We start from the raw sequence: 12,212 nt of genomic DNA, 5'->3' as shown, positions 1-12,212 counted from the left end.
GAGGGGTCCCGAAAGTGTTGCCACTGTGAGGTTGTAGGGTTGGTCTTTTATTGAGAGGCTAATCAGGGAACCTAAATCCTTTTAACATATCTATTGTTATCACCATTGAGTAAGGACTAGTATAACATCTTTAATGGCTTACTTCCTTTTTAGAGTATGATGATTTTTTGTTGGTCACAAGGAGCTGTGACAACAAGACCCCACCTCTGGCACCTGGGACAGGATGGTCTGGTTTATTTAAGTCTGGTTTACTTTTATCTCCATATTTTTGGATTTTTTGTGAGGCTGAGTCCGGGGCCCCTACTTAGCCCTGCCAGCCCCATTTGTCTCTAATTCAGTAGATATATAAATAGAATAAATTCTAAATAGTCAAGGATGTTATATTTCAGTAATGTTTAATCATGATTCAATGCGATAATATCCTATGATAGATATATACAAGTTACTACAGAAGAACAGAGATAGTGGAGAAGTGGGTTGAATTTCTGTTGTATTCTAGGCATTGTACAATCATTTTACATACAAAATCTTATTTAATTTTCACAATCATTCTGGGGCTTGTAGAAATAGAGCTTGTAGAAGTCCTGGACCTTGGCCACGATTACATAGCTAGAAATGGTGGGGTGAGGATTTCAAGCCAGATTTATCTGATTTCAGACCTCTGTTCTCCCAACCATTGCAAGTTGCCTTATTTTCCCTAAGAAATGAGAGGATAGGAACTGAGGAGAGTCAGAAAAAGACTGAGAAATGGTCTGACATTTGGAATGAGAAAATATGCATAAGGCTCACAGGTCTTTTCATGGGACTGTCTTTTGGGGAGAAAGAACTACCAGAAGGAAGTTTCAGGAACAAGATGAACATGTTCAAGGACTGGCAAGCATTTCAGAGCAGTTGGAGCTTGAGAAGAAAAACAGAGATTGGCAAGATCTGGTGACACAGAGGTTGAGAAAAAACCCGCAGATTGTTTTCAGGGTCAAGCCAAAGAGTTCTGATTTCATTAAAAAAAATAAAGAAGATAATGAAAGCTTTGGGATGAGCGATAACAGACCAGATACCATTTCTACAGGGGATCTTCCTGGCAGCAGTGTGGAGAAGGCATAGGATTAAAGTTGCGGAGGTAGAAACTAATTTGTAGTGTTTCAGCCAAGAAATAATGATCACCTGAGCCAAAGAGTAACAAAGGCATGCACAGCTAAGGATTGTTGCTATTTTTTTTAAGATTTTATTTATTTATTCATGAGAAACACACAGAGAGAGGCAGAGACCTAGGCAGAGGGAGAAGTAGGCTCCTTGCAGGGAGCCCAATGTGGCACTCGATTCTGGGACCCTGAGAATCTGCCCTGAGCCAAAGGCAGATGCTCAGCCACTGAGCCACCCAGGCATCCTAATGCTAAAGATTTTAAAGATATAAATATCACAGGTCTTGGATTTGCACATATAAAACGAAGTAGATTTAAAATTTGCAGAGTGTCCTATCTCTATCACCTTTTGGTTTGTTCTTTTTTAGTTACTTGATAAATTCTGGCCTCCGCTTTTCAAGCAGTAGTTGAAGGGAAGGATTACCTATGAAAATGGTCTGAAAAAATCAAATGTAGTTGTTGTAATTTTTGTCTAAAATAGGGATTGCAAGTCATTGCAGATAGAATACAAGCAAATTCAATTTGATCTCTGGTTTTAAATGTGAACAAACCAGAAACTGTGTCACTTTATCAGTAGAAAGAGGTGCTCCTAAACTGCCTTTTGTGTCCTGCAGCAACCTACTTCTTTCTATATGTGGGTACTATGAGGCATAGAGTGTAAAAGAATATCACACATGCACAAACATATGCATAGAACCATAAGGTCTACCTCCTATGGAAGAAACACATATTCCAACTTGTTTCTTCTTTCATCCCTCCTTTAAAACATGACTCCTTCACTTCCATCTGGAGCATTTTATGAAGCAACTTCCTAGTATGTGCAGAAGGTCAGATCAAGTTTTCCTGAATCTGTGGACTGCTTGGAGAGCATTTCTGGTAAGTAAAGGCAACAAATCAAGTTCAAAATGGAATTGAAGTTGATAGATATAAACATAAAGTCCTACAACATATGCAGGGTGGCAGCAATATGAAATGAACAGCTAAGCTGTGAACAAATGCCCAGTTATTTCTAAATACATTATTTGGATTTACGTTTTGCTGTCTATTTGTCAAGTGTTGAGATAACCGTGAAAACAACTGCAGTCCCCAAACATTTTGGAAACGTAATTTCAGTGGGAAAGTTAAAATCTAGGTATGACCATTATTAGCCTGCAGCCACAGTCATTAGCCACAATGATATCAGTAATATTCACTTTTATGGGCATCACTGGGTTAATTGTGTAGACACAGCATTTTATTCACATTGCAGTAGTATTTGGATGAAAGTCCCAAGATTCATACCTTTTAAAGATTATCATTAATCTGAGGGAATGCAGTCTTCCCAATTATCTTCTACAATTATCCACTACACAGTGTTTTGACTGACTTGTACAGAAATTATCTTTTGCAATTCACTAATGGCAGGAGAGATCATGGATGTTTCCTACGCTTCTAACATTGTAGATTTAACTCTGAGCCACCATAGATACAGAGTTGAACTTTCATGGCAATATCTAGTCAAAATATCTATTACTTTTCTTCTAATATTTCCCTATTTAAAATAAAATGCATTTACTTTTAAGTGAATGCTGATATCTCATGAGTAACATAAAGGACAATAATGCAACATATTTTATTTTCTTCATGTGTTGGTCTGATATATACCTTCCAGAAGACCGAATTTAAGTAAGTCTAATTATTTTTTTTATCATTTTGCACCTTTAAAATGTCACTGAACACACCTGTCATTTCCCCCTCCAGCTAAATGACATCATCCAGCCCTTTGAACACATATGTGAGCTTATGCTGAAAAGCTTATGCTGAGCTCAGAGAAACTATGGAGTATTAAACATATATTGTGCTTCACATGCTTATAAAAGTCATATCCACTTCTAGAGACCACTGGTTTCACTTTTCCTCCCATTTGATATTATCTCACATCTGTGGAAATATGAGTGGAAGATCACCTCACTTGGCAATAGAAAATTGTGGAACTCTTTATGGAATATTCAACATGAAAATCAAACAATTGGTCTTAGGGGAAACTCCAACTAGAATAGGAGTTCCTGGGAGGATATGAGCTAAAGGAACCATTTTAAAGATACTGCACATATTTCTCTTTGTGAAATGGGGTTGGCACCTCATAATGAAAATGGCACCGTCTACATTTCTCTGTAAATATGTTTGAAATTCTATATTTACAATAAATACTGTATCTTTAACTTTTTGTCCCTTCTTTAAGCTCCAGAATATAGTCATGGTTCCTTGTGAATCACTGAAGGAAAAGAAGGTTCTCTATATCCCCTAAGATATATAGATATAGATATAGATATAGATATAGATATAGATATAGATATAGATATATAGATATATATATATAAAATAAGGGAAAAATAGCCTTTCATGTGCAACCATACTCACTGTCATTCCAATGTGTCCACAGTCTGCAGGGAAATATACCTAAGTAATAAGTGAGTAAGGTCTGGACAAGAGGTTTCGGTTCAGGTTCTCTGGAAGGTGGAATACATCCTACTGATTACTTTTGACCAACATCTTCCCCTGACCTACAATCTGTATTTCTCTTTATAATCGGAACTGTTTTAAGATTTAAATGTATTCCTTACGTATTGCTAAGTAAGAAAGAAGTTGTATTTACCCCAAACAGGAATTCTAACATTTCTTCTGTGCTTAGCACCAATTTTTTCAGTGGTACCAGTTTCTGGCTAAGAAGAGAAAACGTGCGCGTGTGTGTGTGTGTGTGTGTGTGTGTGTGTTAAAGTTTATTTTCACCAGCGCTCCAGAAGATGTTTGCAAGTAGAATCACATTTGAATTGACTTGAAATGCAATTAAATTTGGTTGTATCCAGACCTCATGAAATGTAATGTCATTGCTACACAAAAGTAGTAAGTAAGGAAAGGGCAATTCTGGGATGGCTCAGCAGTTGAACCTCTGCCTTTGGCTCTGGGCATGATCCTAGAGACCCGGGGTCGAGTCCCACGTCAGGCTCCCTGCATGGAGCTTGCTTATCTTTCTGCCTGTGTCTCTGCCTCTCTCTTTCTCTCTCTCTCTGTGTGTGTGTGTGTGTGTGTGTGTGTGTCTCACGAATAAATAAATAAAAATGTTTAAAAAAAAAAAAAGGAAAGGGCAATTCTAGCCAGGGCAAAGATCTATGGTGTGGGACAATTTGTGCAGGGGACTCCCATTCCCTAGATGAGACCTAGGGCTGCAAAGGGCCAGTGGAGGAAAAGAGGGGTAAGTGACAGGGACCCTATCCTCCCCATGCTGAGTGACGTGGTCAAAGCTTTATGGGTCAGTCCATTCCCAAAGAAAGAATGTATGAGAGTAAGGGCCTATGAAAAATGGCCACACCTCTATGGGACGAGGGCAAGGCAGCCTTCCTTGTCTTGAACAAAGAGGAAAGAAAGGTGAGGAGTAACATTTTCTCTGAGCTTCCTTTCCCACCAACCAACAATATAGCCCTTCCTCCTAGCTTCTTCCTCTGCTGTTAGAATGTGGCTATTTAAAAAAAAGTTTTTAAATAGGCAAATATTCATATTATACTATAATATCAAGCAAGGTGACCTTCTTCAAAACAGGTTTAACTTTACTACATTAAAAGCAAATTAGTCTTAAAAGTACCAGCATTCTAATTTAGTAAACTTTTTCTATTTAGTAGTAGATTGTTAAGGAATATTTTCAATATGGATATTATGGATAAAACAGGCAAAGCTTTGGGAGCAGATCTGAAATCTTAGAGCAGAGTAACAAACTTCTGAGCTGAATGCAATCTTAGGTATTCTTGGTTTTTGCTGCCACGCTATATACAGTAGAATTTAAGCTTATACACCAAAGCAGTCTCAAGACACCTTTGAAAGGAGAACCTTGCAGTTGCCTGCGGGAATTTATTTAGCCATTTTATGTGCTTAAAAAAAAAAACAACCTACACAATGTCTTTGAAGGACTATGGGTGGGTGGGAAGCCCTCCAGACACTTAACACTGAATACCAGCCATATTTAGGACAAAGTCCTTGTATTTTTGTATCCATAGTTAGTAGGACTTCAACAGACAAATCTGAGGGGACACAATTCAGCCCATAGCAGCTATCATGAAGTGAATGGATATGGAGCAGAGTTGGGTTGAAGTCCGAAAGAACAGTTACAAAGGCAGTGAGCAAAGCAAATGAGAACTGTTGTGAATGGATCTTGGATCTTGGTATTTGGACAAAGAAGCATAGAAATGTAAGTGGATTTGAGAGATGTTGCAGAATGCAAATTTGCAAAAATTGGTCATTGTTTGAATAGATGGGTCAGGGAGAAGGAGGAGCCAAGGATGTTCTTCTGTGCTCCCAGAATAGATCACTGTGAATATTGGTACTATTTACAATATGAAGAATTTAGGAACAGTCTGAAGATGATTTCTCTTTTGAAAGTGATGATTTTAAATGTCCGGAGACTATCCTAGTGAATGTGACCAGGAAAATCAGGTCAAAATTTTAGCTGGAAACTACAGAGTTATATACTTAGCTTGTTTATTTCCTGTATTTCTTCCTTAAAATAAGCTTGTTTAGTCTCTATCTCTCTTCCCTAAAATTAGCATGTAGGCTATATAATTGGTTTAATGAGTGTTGTGTTAGCTGCATACCACAGGTTGTGATATTCAACAAATCCACACAGAGCACCCACTAGAGGGCCTAAGGTTGAGGGGAAGTCTGCAATATTAAATGGGTTTGTAATGGGATCTCAGAGAGAAGGGGAAATTTTAGGGAAGACTTGAAGATGGTGAGGTAATTCACCAAAGGTGTTGCTCGAAGATTTCTAGGCAAAGGGAAGAGTAGAGCCTAAGTCCTAAGAGGAATGCATGCCTGATTCATTCTAGGGCCAACAGAGAGGCTGGAGGCTGAGTGAGCAGTGGAGAGTATCCAGATAGGAGACTGGAAATGTGTTAGAGGTGACTAGGAGAGCCTTAGAGACCATCCTACGGCTTTTCTTCTGAATGAAGTGGGAAGGCACTACAGCGTTTTGACAAGAGGTGACATATTCCAGCTTGCCACAGAAGGGGTCAAGTCAGCTACAATAGTTGAAAATAGACACAGTGGGTCATGGTAAACCTGTTAGAAGGAAATGTGCAGAAGATGGCTTATGCCAGGGCAACTACAGCGCAGGTGGCTAGAAATGGTTTTTACTGAGATGTCATTTTTGAAGATAGAGTCCTCAGGATTTCCTCACAAACTAGGTGTAGGTTTAAAAGCCAGAGGAGATAAGCATGACTCTAAGTCTTTTGGCCTGAGAACCTATAGACAAGGAAACTTCTGGCTGGAGCAACTCTGGCAGGGGGAAATTAGGTGCTCACTTTTAGCCACGTTGTGTTTGAGGTGTTTATTAATCATTCACATGTTTATGCTGAGTGGGCAGTTGAATAAAGAAATAAGTATATGGCTTTCGGGATAAAGATCTGGAGACTTAAAATCTGTGAAATTAAAATAAATAAATAAATAAATAAATAAATAAATAAATAAATAAATAAAATCTGTGAAATTAATTTGTATTGTGGTCAGAGAATGTCATCTTTGTTTTGTTGATGTTTGAGGATTACTGACATACTTGTTTTATTGTCTAGTATGTGATCATTTTGAAAATGTCCCATTCGTGGTAGAGAAGAATGCATATCCTTTATTGGATGTTCGCCTTGATATCTTTACCAATTTTTAACCTACTTGAATTCTGAGTGAAATAAATGGGTGTAAGGGGAGGCTAATGTCAATTAGAATATTTAATCCTAAAAAAAGAATATTTAATCCTGGATAAGCCAGAATAATTGTTAGAAAAATAAATATACTAGTGTTTTGTTTTGTTTTGTTTTGATCCATATTTGGTGTGTATCTCATTGCACTCCCTTATTTCCAGTTTCCAGTTTTAGGTTGCTTTGAACATCTCTCCAATAAGAAAAATATATCAGATTTTTTTCTGTTTGGTTTCTATTTACTCTGATGACCTCTGTATTTTATTATATGAGCTTAATCTCTTTATAATAGTTCTGTTTGGTATTGGCTTTGTTTTTAATTATAACATTTGGAACTGTGCACATTACGCATATAAACTCAGTGAATTTTCACAGATTGAACACCCCCGTGAAACTATCATCAACATCAAGAAATAAAACACTAGTGTAGCCAGATTGTAGGAAAGCAAGAGCACAGGGTTCCCAAATAGACCCATGTTATTCGCCACTAAGATTCCATTTGCCACTGACAGTATTCGAAGGCAGAGAAACAAGTCAGGGTTTAGTGAAAAGGGGACCTTCAGGGGATGCTGTGCCTGCTGGGTGTTTTGTCTGAGTTAAGAGATAAGCTGATTGAAGAACTTAATCAATTAGAAAGTTTGAGGCCAAAATGGAAGTGGTCGAAGTCTTCCTTCACTATCATGCACAAAGTTCCATATGGACCCTTTCAAGGACTCTTCTCCTGCTGGCCTGGCTGGCATCCTGACTTCTTTTTTCTTTTTAAAAGATTTTTTTTAAAAAATTTTTTAATGAGAGACACACACAGAGAAAGGCAGAGACACAGGCAGAGGGAGAAGCAGGCTCCATTCAGGGATGCCCAAATACTGACTTTTTTTTTTTAAGGTTTCATTTATTTATTCATTAGAGACACAGACAGAGAGAGGCAGAGACACAGGCAGAGGGAGAAGCAGGCTCCATGCACCGGGAGCCCGACGTGGGATTCGATCCCGGGTCTCCAGGATCATGCCCTGGGCTGAAGGCGGCGCTAAACCGCTGAGCCACCAGGGCTGCCCACATCCTGCCTTCTAACATCATAGATTAGCTGAGCCTGCTCTTCTGAAATTTATGTAAATAGTGTCATGCCATATATATCCTTTTTTTTTTTTTTTTTTGTCTGAGGGGCATGGATACGCAGGCAGAAATGTAATAAAACTAAGCATAGCAAAATATTAATGGTATAACCTCGTTGATATTTTGGTGTTTACTGTCAAATTCTTTCAATTTTGCTTTATTTGTGAAAATCGCCATAATAAAATGTTAGAAAAACTTTGTTATTTTTATCCTGACTTTCAAGAAAAAGGTTAAACGTGTTCAAATTTATCAATTTGTAGGGGGTTCGTAGCTCAAGTTTTCTCAGCAGACCAGCAGTTCGATGTCTTGGCAAATATTTCTCTGGAACTGAGAAGAGTGGCTTACTAGGTTACTCACAGCTCACTAACTTATTTTTAATAATCATCCTACACTCTTTGTTCTGATTTTGTATTAACGGAATCATCTTCTGACTTTTTTTTTAATTTCTCAGAGGAAAGGAAAAGAATATAGAAATTTTGACTGTACGTTTGATAATTCTCTTTCTCATTGGAATTGATTATTTTTCTGTTAGAACTTTGGTTTCCTGAATAGCTCGAGACAATCTGACCATCAACATACAGGCTTCATGGCATGTAGGGAGAGTCTCTGGACCCAAGACAATCTCTTTAAGGCAAAGTAGCAAAACACAAAGTCCCAATTCCTTATCTTTATTAATATTGTGTACAAATAAAGGATGCTCCATTTCCATGAAATTGCTTCAAAACTAACTGGGATTAAAATAATTTTATTTCAATTTCTCTTTCAAACAGAAAGTATAATTTCGATACCAACATATAGTGCCATTATAGGCATTTTGGATATGGAAATAAAAAATGTGTGGGAAATATCAGAAAGGGAGACAGAACATAAAGACTCCTAACTCTGGGAAACGAACTAGGGGTGGTGGAAGGGGAGGAGGGTGGGGGATGGGGGTGACTGGGTGATGGGCACTGAGGGGGGCACTTGACGGGATGAGCACTGGGTGTTATTCTGTATGTTGGTAAATTGAACACCAATAAAATATAAATTTATTATAAAAAAAAGAAATAGCCTTGTGATAAAATGACTATTATGGTGCTATTCATTAAAGTGAAACTCCATTATCTCTCATCCCCTTCAGTATGATATTAGAATACTTTTCTTAAAAAAAATCGTTATAAAATAAATCCCAAATTAACGCTGTACCTAGATTAGAAAAAAAAATTATGCATTCAGAAATATTGGGTATGTGTTTCTTTGAACTTAGTAATTCCTTATCATTTAAAATATATTTTGCAAAAGCTAAGTATACATGTTTTAGGGTACACTTAACCATCCTCCAAAACAAAACTTGAAAGTAAATTGCTAATTTTAAGCATTTTCCCTAAAATTCTGGAGGGAGCTATTGAGATTATGCAGAGACGATGAACATCCTTATGACTTTCTTTATTACAACTATTAAGATGCTAGACTGCAGTTAAACTGAATTAAATTGGCTTTCAATAGTCTTTTAATGGAAAAGCCACAGGGTGGCCATTCACTTCCATTGCAAAATTATGGGGTTTTTTCCCTTTAGCAGAATTTAAAAATATAATGTATACGACATTCTCTCCTGAGCACTGGAAATGAAAATGCACCTAAGTAACAGGCAGAGTAGATTTAGCTTAAGAAAAACCAAAAGTGTTATCATTAAGAACTATTTTTGCACTTTCTAAGGTCTTTCAGCTCTGTATCCATGGCTTGTTGAGTGAGTGCAAACCGCAAGTAATAGAGCAAATTAAATATACAGATAAATCAAATAAGAGTTACAGAATCACTGTAGGAAATGAATTGGCAAGAGATAAATGGGAAATTTCACAACTAATCAGGAGTTTGGGATGTCTCAGTAGAGAACAAAAGCTCTGTTCATCGAGTCAGGACACTATTGTTCTTCAGTTTCCATAAAGCACCAGCTCATGGACATATTCTTAGTGTCTCTGAGCCTCAAAAACCAATCACAAAATAATATGGGGAGAGCTCATTTATGAGGATTAAATGAGACAATATAAACAGAAAGGCTGTAGACATTGAATGATACTGTTTAAATGACAATTCCTTTTTATCTGTAAGGAGTTTTCTATTCCTCATCATACCTAAGGATATACACACTACATGTATAAGAGAGATTCTGACCTTGGCAGTGTTCCAGCTTTGATTACTTAAGAAATGTGACTTGAGCAATGCTACAAGCCTCCTCCTGGCCCACGAATATCTCTGAAATCAGCCATCCATTGCCTGGAATTGTTACGATTAATATTATTATTTTGTATTTATCTTATTATATTATCTATTTGGTTTTTTTTTAAAAGGTTTTATTTATTTATTCATGAAAGACACAGAGAGAGAGGCAGAGATGTAGGCAGAGGGAGCCCAATGCAGGACTTGATCCCAGGACCCTGGGATCATAACCTGAGCCAAAGGCAAACACTCAACCACTGAGCAACCCAGGTGCCCTGGGTTATGATTTTGATTCTAAAAACGTGCATTTATTTCCCTCTCCCTCTTTCCTTCCCTTCCCAAACAATTCAGTCCTAAAGCAATTAAGTGAGGCAGAACCATTAAGTATTTCCTCTCACTGCCCTACCAAATTACCACAAACATGGTGGCTTAAAACAACACAAATTTATTATCTTATAATTCTAGAATTCAGATGTCCAAAATGGGTGTTGGTGGGCTAAAATCAAGGTATCAACTGTATTTCTTTCTGAAGGGTCCACATGGGACAGGAATCCTGAGCTGTGTGAGAAGGGAATACATGCATAGGGCAACCCAACATAGGGTATCAAACTCTGACAAAGGCGAGAGAGATGTACTGATGTGGAATGATGGAGCTCAAAAAAGGCGAAAAGGGCATTTGTGCAGGGGCACATCCTTGCATAGGAAGAAAGCAGTGTGGAAAGAGCATTCCATGGGTAAGGTGATGGCAACATTTGTGAGAGATTGGTGACATATAAGGGAATTGCTTAATGGGAGCCAAGTTTTTCACTGTCAGAATTAAGTATACAAAAGGGAGAAAACTAACATGAACCATGTAGTAATGGGTATTATATGATCACGCGTATACAGAATTGTCATAGAATTGGTATTATCTTTCAACAAATAGATGACATAAATAGAAAGATAGTGATAGATAGGTAAAAAAATACAGATGTAAGCACACATAGATGTCTGCCCACTGATCGTACCACTGGGTACAGCAACACCCCAATAATAATATGCACATCTAGTTCTCAGATACTGACTTCTGAATCCCATTCTCTAGTAAAAGGAACCAGATGTTTTGTGGGGGAAATGGCTAATTCCAGGGCTGCTGCAGCAGCAAGCATCAGCAAGATGAAGATGAATCTATAAAATCTTGTTCTTCCAGAAAGGAAATGCTCAAAGAATAATGGAAAGATGTCAAAAGGAAAGAGCCAGCATGAATGGGTTCTGAATGGCCCAATCAGGAAAAATTTAAGCATCAACATAAGTAATAAGAGATTACAACTCATTAGGTGAAATAGGAAATCTCAAGTCCTTACAGGTATAAATAATTACATGAATGAGTTGAAAGTTTATGTGAAGGGATATTTACATAACTCATAGTATCTCTTCCCAAAAAACGCACCTTGCAAAGGGGTGAAGTAACTTCACAGTAAGGAAACCTAGTGATACGATGCAACTTTTCTCAATCAGGATACCACATTTGAGTGAAAGAACACACATTTGGGAATAATTTTCTCAATTCTTCTAAGAATGGTATAGGCTCAAGCCATAGGAGATAAATGAATTTATTACATACAATGAATATCTTAGAGCAGAAGTCAACAAAATACAGCCTGCAGGCCAAATCCAAACAGCCATCTTTTTTTTTAAAGGTATGAATAACTTCTTACATTTTTAAGTGGTTGAAAACAGTAAAGACGGAGCATATTTTATGTTACATGAAAATTACATGAAATTCAAATCTTATTGTCCATAAGCAAAGTTTTATCGAAATGCAGCCTGACCCATTGGCTTACACATTTTCTATGGCTTCTTTCAAGGTACAATGGCATAAATTATTTATTATCTGGCCACTTACAAAAAAATTTGCCAAACCTTGCCTCAAAATATTTGGGCTTAATTCTCTCATAGAATCTTTGTTTGACAAAAACCGAACCAAAGTGGACAGATTAGTAATGAAACAAATGAAACTGTGTGTCATCTATCAGGGTGCATGAGTTAAAGGATGTTGAATTATGCC

The sequence above is a fragment of the Vulpes vulpes genome, chromosome 4, assembly GCF_048418805.1.
Source record: "Vulpes vulpes isolate BD-2025 chromosome 4, VulVul3, whole genome shotgun sequence".
Lineage (NCBI taxonomy): Eukaryota > Metazoa > Chordata > Mammalia > Carnivora > Canidae > Vulpes > Vulpes vulpes.
This window is presented reverse-complemented; position numbering follows the sequence as displayed.